Source organism: Gastrolobium bilobum, unplaced genomic scaffold (assembly GCF_033153095.1).
Source record: "Gastrolobium bilobum isolate Gb01-03AN ecotype WA unplaced genomic scaffold, APGP_CSIRO_Gbil_v1 utg2191, whole genome shotgun sequence".
Lineage (NCBI taxonomy): Eukaryota > Viridiplantae > Streptophyta > Magnoliopsida > Fabales > Fabaceae > Gastrolobium > Gastrolobium bilobum.
Genome location: NW_026896526.1, coordinates 3266 through 18312, shown reverse-complemented (window position 1 = coordinate 18312; position 15047 = coordinate 3266). Strand labels below are relative to the sequence as shown.

The window sequence follows — 15047 nt, the reverse complement described above, 5'->3', positions numbered from 1 at the left end:
CCTGCCTCCAATATATTATTTGTTTGAATTTTAAAAGAGTTATGCTTAAAGCAATATTATTAAATTTGGATCGGTTATTAACTTATTAATTAAGCTACTAGGTTAATGAGTTGCTAGTTTAATCAGACCAACCGGTTGAACCAAATATATAAATGTATATCATAAATATAGTTTAATTTAGCAATATGACTAACTGGGTGTTAGAACTTAGTAACTAGTGTTATGGCCAAACATCAAATGGGACTAAGATACCCAGTAATTATATTTATTTAATATTTTGCACCAAAAAACTCAAAATCGGTTCAACTTCAAAATCAGGATCCAGTTTGATACTCAATATTTTGTATCTTTTTGCGGTACCCTTAATTCCACTCACTTTTGTTATTCATTTTTGGCACCTTCTCTCTCTATTTCTTCAGTTATTTGTTGTTTGTTTTGTTTTAGTATTTACCAACTCCCTTCAAATTTTCAAACACCCTATTCTTTTAAAGTTTATTAAGAGATCTCAATAAAGAACCAAGTCCTTTAAAATCTTTATTAACACCCATGGCCATAATCTAGAAAATGTTCATATTATTATTGTGAATAAATATTTTCGCATGACACCAGATCTAGTTAATTTGAGGTTTCCTCATTCTAAAAATCAATGTTAATTTGTAAATAAAGTAGGCAATCAATTTTATGAATATTTTCTTTAAATCTCAAAAACCTTGTGCAGTGACGTGTAAAAAAAAGAAAGTAAATCAACTACCCTAGTTCATGCACGAGTTATTTTAAAATCTTCTCTAACATAGTAACATACAATTAAATCTCCAAATCAACCCCAATAATGCTGGCAGCACCACCAAGTCTAGTTCTCACGGCAGCCTGCAGAAAATGTAAAATTAAAAACTGGTAATTTCACTGTTGCAATAATAGATGCACCAAAATTTCCTTTTTAATTCCAATCAACAGTTCCACGTATGGATTCAGAAATAACATGTTTGTGCATACTCGCCTGCTTCATGACCAATTACGTGTAGAAATAACCATTTCTGACCCTGTAAAACATTCAATTTAACCTTCTCTATTACAGTTTAGAAAACTAGCAGTATCACTTCCTGTAGAACCATTCATTACCTTAGCTTCCCAGAAAGAGACACTGTGGTAGAGGGAGGTAAAAAAGCATTTGCCCATGGTGGGGCTACCTCCACTTCCTCTATATCACTGGTGGCTTTTTGGCTTCCCATTCTAAGCTCACCCGTAGTAACATTAAGTCTACCAATCAAAGAGAAATATTGCTATTAAGCGTATCAGACACAATAGCTTATAAATACAACCATAACTATTGTTCGATCGTGATGGTTCGAGGTGGTTAAATGATCTGTGAATTAACGTGTCTATAGATGAGACAGTTGCGTGTAGTTGCAAATCACTGTCCACAACCAATAGGCGAAGAGTCAAAGGGAGTGTGTGTACATGCACAATAACATTTAGAAGGGTTGGGGTTTCAAGAGAGATACATCATACATATAAGCACGGGTGTTAACGAGCCGAACCGAGTCGAACTTTGGTCTTAAGAGACTAAGCCTGTGTTTAAATGTGTCGGCCTAGTCAAGCCTGTTACTTGTTATAAATATAATTATTGGCTTGTGGCCTGACTTATTTACAAAAAATAAAAGTCTGGTTTAGCCTGTTTAAAAAAATAAGACAACAAAAATTTACCGAAACAGAATATACAATCAACAATACTAGTAATTCCATAAATATTCATAAATTCAATGTATATCCAAACCGCATAATATAGAACAAAATCATTCAAGAAGTCTGTTTAACCAATAAAATGAGATGAAATGGATTGAGGAGAAAAAAATGGTTATTACAAGTAGTATAAAATATATATATACTAGGCCAGCCTGAGAGACTCTAAGATCGAGCTTTTGAATTGGAGCCTGATGCCTTTTTATTAAACGAGCTTTTACACAAGTTCAAGCCTGGTGCTAATAATCAATTTTAGACAAATAAGCTCAGGCCTTCATAAGCCGAGCCAAAGGCCCCTGGTTCGTTTAGCACCCCTACATGTGAGGCTTAACCCTTTATTTACCTAGAGTTTACTTGATATTGGATAAAGGCCAAGTTCCAAGGTTGGACGACCCTTTTGGGGATGATGGCTCCACATTGAAGCCAATGAGCTCAGTCGTGCAGGGTTTGAGGTCATCATGAATCATGATCCAGGTTTAGTTTTTGGAAAGCATCCCATAATAGGATGTTGAATGAGCTTTCCTTGTCGACCAACATTCGCCACACTTTGTCGTTCGCCAAACCGCCCGAGATTATGAGGGTGTCTTCATGGCCAGGTATGACTCTTTTCACGTCTCCCTCATTGAAGATGAGTAGTGGCTGCTTGACTTTGTTCTTGGGCTCCTTGAAGTTGGGCGTGACATGTACCGACATCACCTCCTTCATGTACCTCCTTTGTGCATTGCCTAGTATCCTTCTCCTCTGTAGCCACCATAGATCATGCTGACGTTGTTTGTAACACCCCGTTCTAGAACCAGTTTGTTAACATTGCGTATGGCATTAAGTGCAGTTACAATCACAGATATTGAATTATAATACGGATAAACTTTTTCCTTTTTCGTTAATAAATGTTTTTATTTAAAATTAATTCCGTAATTAAAACAATTTCAATAATTGTAAACATAACTTAAACAATGTGTGGAACACCTAATGTACTTTTATTTTTATTGTTATTTAACACTAAACACCTCCACTTTTTAGTTACTTAAGGAATTTTATACTACTTATCTGGTCCTCATCTCCTAATATGTTATAGATCTCTTCATTAGCTACGCGTGGGTTCAAACCACGCTCAATTCGTAGCACCGTAGCCCAAGTTATGAAGTTTCTAAGAAAAGGGTGCTGAACCCACTGGTCCCGGCGCGAATAGCGCCACGAAACAGCGAATTTCCAGATTTCTGGCGAGAATAGCGTCGGGAATGCGTTTTTCCACTGTATGTTGGCGTGGTTAGCGCCACCACGGTGCTAATAGCGCCAAAGTTCTGGAGATTACACCTATCCTTAGTATTTTACCCCTAACTGAAGTTATACTTATCCGATTGACGCAATCTTGGTCTCGTTGGAAAGCTGAGAAAACGATCTATAACTTCCATTAAGACACAAGGGTCCAAATCTATCATATAGGGTATAAAAAATGGACAACAAGCCATAATATCCTTATATTTATATTAATTCTCAACCCCAAAGGTTTTCTTTCACCTAATAGACATTATACAACCATTTCAATACATGATTCTTGCCATTTCAAGGCTCACATGATATCCAAAGAGGCTTGAAATCCCTTCTATCACATATATGCAAATACAATTACATAATAATCAGGGTTCCAAGACTTAAACTTAACAAAACACATGATCAAAGTTATTTTGCTCCTTTCAACTATCAAGGATGCAAAATGACTAGAGTCATGGTCTAAGTCCCAAATACATCATACCTCAAATATACATTTAACTAGGATGTTACAAATGACATATACATTTAACATTATCAACCATGTACATCTTATACCTAAATTTCTACCAAAATATGGGATGGAATCAAATGTAGATACATGTGAGGAACTTTAAAACAATCATATCACATGCTATTATATGACCATCTACTCAGGCCTCTTTCCTTTTGCCCGACCTGCATCCTCCATGCAAATACCTGAAATAGCAATCCCAAAACGGGGTGAGATAAAACTCAACAAATCCAGGGTTCTCGGAGAATTCCTCCAACCCAGAGTTCACTTCCTACATGAAGGGTTAGTATACACATGGCATGAACTACATCATATATCTAGAGGCAATAATAATAATGATTTAACTGCAACATACTCATGCATTCAAATGGCCAAAGAATCAAACAATCAAATCATCACACAAGCTTCAATTGCATCTTAGTCCTTTCCACTAAGCATGCAACCTAACCCCTAGTGCTTGTCCATTAACCCTTTCTCCAATGACACAACAATACTATATGAATGCAGATATACCATAATACTAACATTACCACTCAATCATCCATCCATTAACCATTACTTCTATAAAAGCAATGGTGGAACAACAAGAGGGATTAACCTCCAAGATCCAAAGGTTTACCTCTTGATGTTTCCCCTCCTTTGCAAGTTTTCTTCTAGCTCACTTATCCAAACCAATCCTTCTTGGTATCTCAACTTGGTAATTCCTTCCAATCACCAATACACCTTATTCAAGAGTGTGAAATCCATCAATTTAACATACATACAACCCACTCAAAAACCACACAATCCAATTCACACCACAATTAAGGCATGAACTTACCAATCCAAATGAGCTACTCAAGCTCCATGGTTTCCTCCAATGGTTGGTCACTCAAGGATGGTCCACTTGCTTCAATCCTACCAACACAACGGACACCATTAACACAACCAATCCAAACCATGGCTCAACAATGCAAGAAACTCAACATTTGAAGCATGAATTTTTCCAAAATATTGAACAATAACCAAATGACTGTCTAAGTTCTTTTCCACCGTTTAATTATCATTCCTAACAACTTTTACAAAGGGATTTAGCTTCAATCTAACTCAAACTCATAAAACTCAATAAATCGCTATTCATCATCTTCAACCTTTTTGAAATCTCCATGAAAATAGCTTTAAGGAGTGAAAACTTACCATAAAAGAACACCCAACCAAGGAATGAGTGTCCTCTAAGCTCCCATAGAATGAAATGCCCTCAAACTCCTCAAATCTTCATGGATTTCGAATTCTTTGGAGGAAAGGATCTCTCTCAATAAAGCCTCCCACTCAAAACCAAACTAGGATTTACAATGAGGGAATGATTCTCTACGTTTTTGGCTTTGGAACGGATGAATTTGATTAAAAGATGGAGAAATGGTGGCTTAGGGTTCAATTTTGGCCTCTCATCCTCTCCCTCTCTGATTTGCTTAACGAAGAAGAAGGAAAATGAGGGGTTTATGTGGTTTCTTCACTTAACTTACTTAAGTTAATCAGGTAAAAACTCATCTATCTAGTTAACTCTGTTCTCTTTCAAACTTTGCCCAAAGATCTAGAATATTTTTCTAAGGATTTTTTTACTTTTACTTTTATATTTTGGATACTTTTGCCTACACCCAGTTTTACACCTTAATCTTCACTGACAACCCTTTCTAACCCAAAATGGGCCTTAATCCTTTTTATTTAATTCTTTTACTTAATTCAACCCAATAATGCATGATTAATTATTTAATCACTTGCAATTTACTAAATACTTGGGTTAGGGATATTATATTGTTCTCGGGCTCTTGGCATTGCTCGGGCTGTGGAGTTCGATGTTGCTGAGAACCTAAACAAAGGTCATTTTTGTGCCAATCTCTTCCTTGGGCATCTTGTTTAGGACTACGACTCCTACTTCAACTTCTACTATGTTACAATTTTTCGTTGTTTCTCTGTCTGTTACACTATTAATACATACGTAACATACATACACTACTCAGTATAACTATTTATACACCAAGCTATTCAAGGTTACACGTCCCTTTCATCCTAACTACCCAACAGACCCATACATGTTACTACACACCCATCCCAATGAATCTACTTCCTCTACGTAACCACCAATGCCATGTCAGCTACAAAAGTCTTTCAACTACAAAGGAGTTCTCTTCTCACGCTTGGAACTCACTTTTTCTTTCAGCTTGTCACTTGCATTTTCCTTATGCTTAGCAACCGTAATATCACGCCCTCATTGACAATGGCCTCGTCCTCAAGGACCAGTTGAGGGTAAGCACAACGTAAGTCACTCTCAAACTCCTATGTAGCATCTTCAGGGACTGAGTTGGACCACTGAACAAGGAACTGACGCTGATGGCGATGAGTTATAGAAGTCATCTGTGACCCCAGCACAACAACTGGGCTTTAGGCTAGACGATTGTTGAAACTTTCCCCCAAGAAGAGGTTCTGGTGAAGTAGTCTCGGTACCATTTTGAGAACAGAAATGTGGAAAGCAGGGTGAATTCAACAATCCTTTGGTATCTTGAGACAATATGCAACTGGGCTGATAACTTGCTCAATAGGGAAGGGCCCATAAAACCATTTAGCTAACTTATGACTCACACGCTGAACTGCTGAAACTTGGCGGTAAGGCTGCAGTTTGAGGAGCACGAATCTCCAACCTGAAAAGAACGATAAACACGATGTCTATCAGCCATGACTTTCATCCGTTATTGAGCTCGTTGAAGATTTAACTGCAAGGAAACTAAAAGCTCATTCTGCTCTGACAAAATAGCATCCAACGCTTCAATGTGAACCGTCCCACAAGGAAGATGCAGAATTGAGGGAGGTAGACGACCATACAAAGCCTGAAAATGTGGCATACGAATAGAAGAATACACTGAAGAATTATAGTGCAGCTCTGCCCGTAAAAGTAGGGATGACTAAATTTCATTGCCATCATGGCAGTAGGCACGCAAATACTGCTCAATATAACAGTTTGTGGCCTCACTTTGTCCATCCGTTTATGGGTGATGAGCGCTACTCATCTTCAGCTTTGTTCCATTCAAAAGAAACACTTTCTGCCAAAATTGACTGAGAAAGATTATGTCCTTATCAGAAACAATAGTACGAGGAAATTCATGGAGCTTGACAACCATGTCAGAAAATAATTGTGCAACCATAACAACATTAAACTTGGAAGGTAGTGAACCAAAATGTGCATACTTGGTTAAACGATCAATAACTATAAGAATGGTAGACTGACCTTTAGACAATGAAAGACCAGTGATAAAATCCCTAATAAGGTCATCAAAAGCTGCTTCAGGAATTGGTAAGGGCTGAAGGAGCAGTCATTGAAGCCTTAATGCTCTGACAAGTAGGACACTGTTGAATAAAATCCTTAAGATCTTGGCGCATCTTAGGCCAAAGGAAAGTAGCAGACAATCTTAAAAAGGTTCGCAATACACAGTGTGGCCTCCTATTAACGAAGAATGAGCCTCTTGGAGCAGTAATGGTTTGAGGCTTGAAGAAGAACTCAATAGGAATATATTCTTATGGAATAAAATTCCATCACGACAAGTGATATCAGAATTTTGCAAGGATCCTTGAAGTAGACGCTGGTGCAATTCTAGTAATTCAGATTTTGAAGAATTTTCTGCCTTAATTGTAGTGAGTATCTCGAATGATGGCTCATACAAACTCACACAATAAGTAGCAGCTGAGTCATAGTCAAACTAACGTGAAAGACCATTAGCAACAACATTAGCGGTGCCTGGTTTGTATTCAACAGAAAACATGTACCCCATCAACTTAGAGACATACTTTTGCTGCTCCAGTGTTTGTATGGTTTGAAATAGAATTTCTTTGATGCTCTTATGGTCTGTCCGAATAACAAAAGTCAAACCCAACAAGTAATGACACCACCTTTTAACTGCCTCAACGATAGCATACAATTCTCGGACATAGGTTGATGTAGCAACCATTTGAGGACTAAGCTTGTGGCTAAAATAAAATATTGGCTTACTCTGTTGAACCAAGACTGCCTCTATACCAGATCCTGAAGATCTAAAGCTTAAAAATCCACAAGAAAGGCATGTTGCTGAATATAAATGGTCATATTCAAACAACGAGCAGCACACAACATGAAATCCCCATTACCTAATATAACCTTCATACTCTTATTTTGAGTAAAAGAGAGGCCCAACTTACTTGCTAACTACTTTTGAACGAAGTTATGCGAGCTTCCCGAGTCAACTAAGAGGTGGACATCCATACCTTTTATTGCTACTAAGAATTGCAATAATCTTGGAGCTGAGTCTATGGTTAAAGAATTAAGAGAACCCTCTGCAGGTTGCCACACAATATTTTCTTCACCCTCAGCAACATCGTCCTCGTCATCTACAAATAGTATTAACATCTTGGACTTACATTTGTGGCCTTAAGTCCATTTTTCCTTGCAAAAATAGTATAACCCAAGTTCTTTTTGCTTTTTTAATTCCTCTTGAGTCCAAAGTTTGATGGGTAACGAAGGTGGGGCTGCTGAGGTAGAAACTGATGATGTTGGAAGCTGTGAAGTTGAAGAAACAAGAGCTGAAGAAGGAGTCTAGTTAGTGTTAAAGCGAGACAGTTGCTTTCGGTTAGATGAAAAGAAAGAGGCACACAGATCCCTTGATGATGATCATAAGTGAAAGCTAACTGAATTGCTTGATAGAGGGTCATAAGAGAATGAAGTTGAATTACCCTTCGCAACTACAAACTTAACCCAGAGGCAAAGAAGCTCAGTAACATATTATCAACCACTTCAGATCAAACCTTCAAAGTCTCGAATATACTCTTCCAACGTTCCAGTGTGTGACAACTTGGAGAGAGATCATTTGGGATCTATATAAGCAGAAAAGAACTAGCGAATGACATCAGCGAACTCGTTCCACTATTATGTATCCATGACGATGAAGCTCAGCCTTCATATTAGCCAATTCCTCAGCTAATTCTTGAATCTTCATGATGATGAAAAGTCTAGGAATGAAAGCACTAGATGTTACACTCCTAGCAAAAGAGTACATCAGTTCAGAACAAGAGATTAGAAATTGAGAAGGAACACTATTTGTAACACCCCAAATTCTAACAATTTATAGTAGCATAAATAATTTCAATAATTTTTATAAATAACAGTGGAAGTTCAAAATAATCTAATTTGGGGAATGTTACCGCCGGACCTGTACAATGGACAGGTGCAAGGCTAAATTTATTACATTAAAATAAAACCAAAGACTAAAGTTTAAATAAAGGAAATATATCTTATGCATTTATTTAAATCTCATAAAATTTCTAAACTTAAGAACTAGCTAGAAATATTCGAGTCGTGATACTCACTGCCCACAGCTAGCCCCATCCTTTGCAACATGCTTCACTGAAAATCTGCTCCCCCGTGAAGGATCATTGCAGTTAAACAAACACAAAAGTCAGCAAAGCTGGTAATCCCAATCAAAATACAATTAATGTAATTAATAACAAATTAAATCAAATATCAAATAGTGTTCAAATCAATTCCACATTAATCAAATCAAATATCAATATAATAATCAAAATTCTATTATATAATATTTATCTTTATTAAGTTCATTTAATGTATTCAGTAATTATCAACTAACATATTTAGCACAACATTAATCATAATATGATAATATTCACAACTCAATGACATTCTTCATAATCAAATTAAATAACAAATTTCATTATTAATAATGTTTAAGTTCATTATATTTAGTGGGAAGAGAACCATGGTAGACCCGGGAAACCCTGCCAGTCTACCCTGTGACCCGGGAAACCCTACCAGTCACAAACAAATCACATTGGCCATAATCAATTAACATCTTCCTAGTGTGCACACCTCTTCCCAAAGTTGCTATTAGTATCCCGGGGAACCCTGCCAGACACCACTTTGGGAAGAACAGATACAATCTTTTTCACATCAGTTTCACATCGGAGGCATAAAGCCCAAAAGTTGTGTTCATCACCTTGGAAGGTACCATCCCAAAGCTATCCTCCCACTATTAATTTATTCAATCACATACAATCAATTCAATCTTGTCACGATTCTCATAATTGTCAAATAGTTTTCATGATTTCCACATCAATTTAATCAAGAGTATAATTTCAAATTTCAAAATCTTTCAGTAATATCATAATTTCCAAATCATTTATCCAAGAATATCAAAACTTCCAAATCCATTATTCAAATATAAATAATTACACAATTAATTCTGATATTTTTTAGAGGATTAAAATTCCCAACAATATAATTAATCAGAATTAAAATTAAAATTAAACCAATAATATTCATATAATTAACCTATTTCTAGGGACTAGGATTACATATACCAAATTACATATAAATATAACCTATAACTCCCTAGGGATTAGGATTACATATATCAAACATATAACTACCTAAAGATTAGGATACACCCAATAAATTTCATACACAACAAATCTACAACCACCTAGAGATTAGGATTACATATATCAAAATTCATATCAATATAACCTATGACTCTCTAGGGATTAGGATTACCTAGTCTCCTTCTTTGGTGACTTCTACAATTTGGGGAAGAGAGGCGGTTGGTAACCAAAGAAAGATAATAATAAAAATAAAAATTTAAAGTGAGGAGAGAGAGAGTGTGTAAAGGAGAAAAAGAGTAGTGGAGAACTATTGAGGATTCAGAGTGAATTGGTTTGGTTAGGTTAGGCCTCTATTTATAGTTAAAGTTTTGGGCTCGGATATGGGTCTCGTGCAATTATTTCCTTATTCCTCACTGATGTATCTGGCTCAGATATTGGCTTCATACACTAACTTAATTTCTTAATTTCTTTTTATTCTTAATTTCTTAGAATATAACTAACTTATTTGCTAACTCAAGGCTGACTCATGATTGATTCATCATATCTAAACAATTTATGTTTGTTAACTCATCATATCTAAACAATTTATGTTTGTTGACTCATCATATCTAAACAATTTATGTTTGTTGACTCATCCTAATCCAATCAAACATTACCAATCAAACATTAATGCATAAATCATCAATCAATCAATTAATCATAATTTATCATCTTATATATATATATACACTCATATTAATATTATTTTATTATAAATAATCTAGAGTATTACAAAGTATCAAAATTATTTTTTTCAATAGCACTCATATCGCACAAAATAATTTTATTAAAGGTAAAATTAATATTATAGTTTGTTATCTATCACCATAAAAAATATTTATATATACATATATATTATTACTACTAATTTATAGTTTATTATATTATTATTATTACTATTTTATTAATAAAAATATGGGGTATTACATTATACCCTCCTTAAAAGAAGTTTCGTCCTTGAAACTTAAAAGTTTGAGCTCCTCAAATTAACTAAAAGGCATAAGGTTAAAGTTAATAAAAATATGGGGCATTACACTATTTTATTCATATATGTGTACCATACACTACTCAGTATAACTATTATACACCAAGCTATTCAAGGTTACATGTCCCTTTCAACCTAACTACCCAACAGACCCATACATATTACTACACACCTATCCCCATGAACATGCTTCCTCTAAGTAACCATCAATGCCATGTCAGTTACACAAAGTCTTTCCACCACGAAGTCAGGCTAGTTATGGTCACCTTGTGTAACAGCCTGTTACGTACCGGTATTGTTAACATTAATTATGATATTAAGCGCAGTTACAATCACAGCAATTCATTTATAAAAATGCGAATAAACTTTTTCCGATTATTACGCGAGCATTTAAAACAAAAAGAAGCGTAATAATTAAAAGCTGTAACCGTAACTGAAAAATCTTGCGGAATATTTATTTTAACTACTTTTACTTCTTACTTTACTTAGAATAAGTTACTAAGGGGTTCCCATAAATCCACTTAGCCTATTACTCAATTTTACGCTTTTACCTCTTTGAACATGGTTCATTAATTAATTTTCTGCGAACGCATCGCCCACAACCAGACCTTCTCCTCAGTATATATTTTTTCTCACTTAATCCCCTTTCTAATAAGCTATCACATGCTTTAATCGGAGCTCATTTGCTCCGGTTGTCACCGTTTGAAGTTGGACAAGCAAAACAGCCAATGATGGTCCTCAAGAGTTGAGGCCCATTAAGTGTAAATTGTTCCACAAAACCCATGTTTTGGTTATAAATCACTCCCTTCAACCTTCTTCTTTCCATATAGAGGAACTGTTTTGAATAGTGGACCAAAACAATACCGAAAGTGGGAATTAAGGTAGACCTGGAGCAAATTTAACATTATCTTTTTCACATATGACTATTGGGTTAGTTTGCTTTGTTCAGGACACCTAAGGCCCATCAGAAGGAACCACAAAATGAAGACAGAAGAAGGAATGTTGCACAGAAAGGAAAAAAAACCTGCTGTAGTACAACAGCAGTCAAAGGAAGCAATGGGAAGCCGCCACGTCAGCCACAACAGAGAAGGTGGAGGTGCTACCTCTGCTACAGTACGGAAGCAAAGGAGCTGAGCAATCAAAAGCAGCCACGTCAGCTGTAGCAGAAGGAGTGGAGATGCCTCCCTGAATCCGATACTCCTACTCACAAAGGGAGCCAAAAGCAAGGGGGACCACTTCCATTTAAGGCGAAGCTGGCAAAAAGCAAGGCTACCATTGGAGAGGATTTCTATTTGGAGCTGAGCTGGCAAGAAGCAAAGCCACCATTGGAGAGGATTTAGACAAAGCACGACCCTTGATGAAAGGAACAGTGGAGATCAAATGAAGAACCCTATAAAAGGAACAAGCAATCCTCATAAAGAAAATCATCAGCGCCCATCCTAAGACTGGTTATCTCTTTGTTTTCTTTTTGTAAAAATGCTCACTAGGAGCTAACTTCCTCTAAGTAGGTGAGGGTTCCATAGAAGTAATCTCTTTTGTCTTAGGATAACTTTGTAAGGAACACATATTTTATAAATGAATTTTGAGTTGCTCTTTGGTTTAATTTATGAAGGAGGGAGAAACACCTGGAATGGGGAGCACTGCCATGTGAATCCATGCTCTTTTGAGAAGGCAGCATGGTTTCCTTGCTTATAACTCCAAGTACTATGGAGTAACGTGGAGAGTAAGGCCTTACCCTCTGCTTACCTATAGCAAAACAAGGGAAGGAGAAAAATCCACTTGTAAAATATGCTACCAAGCAGGGTTAACCAAAGGGATGAAAACATGGAACCCGTAACACCTACTTGACTTCTTCTGAAATTAATCTTAACTCAAACTTCTATCACAACCTTTTCCTCACGATAACTGAACTGTGTTTTACCAGCTGATGCTCTTACTTTCACTTCGTTGACTGCTCTTGAAGTTACTTAAATTGATGCCTTTTTATTCGATGACCGTGCTAAGTCATTCACTGCTCTCATCTGGTTCAGAATGGTTAACATTGTTTAACTAGCTGCCCAGAGATTGCTCTTTGTGAAGCTTAGCTGAGAATAGTACTCTCTTTTATTGCTCCATTTTACAAATTAAGTTTCCTTTAGCACTTCTTACTTCACAACTGCTCCCTGAGGACGATAAATCTGGGGCTACAACACCCTATATTGCTTGACACGTACGCTTGCGTATAGTTGAAGAGGTTTGCTCTTAGTCAGAGTAGATTGCTCCTGTTGGCAATCCTGATTATTACTCTACACTCTTGCTCTCTAAAAAATTATTCCCGAGCAGCTCTCGGTTCGACCAAGCAATTGGCGCCGTTGCCGGGGATCATTTGGCAAGAAAGGGCATTTTTAAGGAAACATTTTTGTTGTTTAATTGCAGTCTTTTTGTTTTAATAGACCTCCTCCATTTGTATGAGCACAGAACCTACAGAACTTGGACTGGAAATAGTACTTTTTGATCCAGAACCCGAGAGAACCTTCAAAAATAGAAGAAGAGCTCAAAGGGTGAGAAACATTACAATGGAGGAGGTTGTAAACAATGATAACAATGGAAATCATAATCATGAGCCTGAACAAGGACCGAATGAAGGAAGAGGGCCATCGTTGAATGACATGGCTGTTCCCTTCAGAAATGGTCTAGAACGAGGCTATGTTCCCCCTCCTTTGAATATCCCGAACTTTGAAATAAAACCTGCAATGTTCCAAATGATTATGAACGCTGGTCAGTTCCATGGAAGACCCTCACAGTCATTTGGACAATTTCACTGAGATAGTTGATAATTTCAAAGTTCATGGTATTTCGGAAGAAAACATGCGGATGCGGCTTTTTCCATTTTCCTTAGCTGGAAAAGCCAAAGAATGGAGGAGAACATTGCCCCCAAACTCCATCACCAATTGGGAGCAATTGACGGAACAATTTGTTACCCGATTTTCTCCCAAGAAAAACAAGCCCAAGTGAGGGCTGATATAGCTTCCTTTCAAATGTATGATGGAGAAAGTCTGTATGAAGCGTGGGAATGCTTTAAAGAGTTGATACGAATTTGCCCGAATCATGGAGTTTCTGATTGGGGCATCATTCACACGTTTTATCATGGCTTAACCCCACCATTGAAAGCAACTGTTGATGCAGCTACAGGGGGAGATCTTTTGGATTTTACTTATCCAGAAACCTACCATTTGTTGGAAAAACTTTCAAAAAAAAATATTCCACGGCCTTCCACACGACACAGTGCTCCTAAGAAAGCAGGAGTTCTTGAGCTAAGCTCAGCTGATGCTCTTTCAGCACAAATGGCTTCGCTCCAGAACACTATAAAAAACTGGAAACCCATGGAACAGAAAAAACCAACTGAGCAACTTCTCTTGACTCAATCAAGTCAGAGTTGCCCCACTTGTGGAGGTCCTCATGAATATGAGGACTGTAACAATTAGCTGTTGTGTGCTATGCAGGAGGGTATGACAACAACAACAGGAGCAATGAAAACTATCAAGGGAACAATAACCGAGACTGGAGGAATCAAAATAATGTTGGAGGTAGTGGAGGAAACTACCAGAACCGACCCCCGTACCCCAGGCAGAACCAACAAAACTGGGATAAGGGTGAAGGGAAGTCCCAATCCTTTGAGACTTCTGTCAAGGAGTACATGAATCAGAACAGTGCAGCCATGCGAAACCTAGAAACCCAAATTGGTCAGCTGGCTGGAGCACTCAAACAGAGGCAACCAGGGACACTCCCTAGTGACACAGAAAAGTCGTCTCAGGATAACCAGGAGAATTGTAATGCTATAAGCCTACGAGATGGAAATACTTTACCACCCCCAGATTTAGTGGCACGACCTCGAAAGCGCGAACCAGCAAAACAACCCATAGGAAAGGAAGTTGAAGAAGCCACTGACCCTTCACACCTTAAGCTCAGACAGGACCAGAAGAGAAGGTCAAGAGCAATGAGTCTGCTGAAATCAAACCGGATGACGCAACACCTATAGCAGACCTTGGAGCAACAAAAGTCAGTGAACCAGTTTCAGTTCCAACTTATGTGCCCCCATGCAAGAGAAAGAGTGAACCGATTGAG

The 15047-nt window shown here is 37.2% G+C and overlaps 1 non-coding gene across 1 annotated transcript; it reads right to left on the bottom strand.

Moving 5' to 3' along the window:
- Positions 1 to 13932: 13932 nt before the first annotated feature.
- LOC133300258 (small nucleolar RNA R71) lies at positions 13933 to 14037 on the bottom strand. The gene has a single exon (XR_009750049.1). It is a non-coding gene; the product is annotated as a small nucleolar RNA R71 (small nucleolar RNA).
- Positions 14038 to 15047: the final 1010 nt, after the last annotated feature.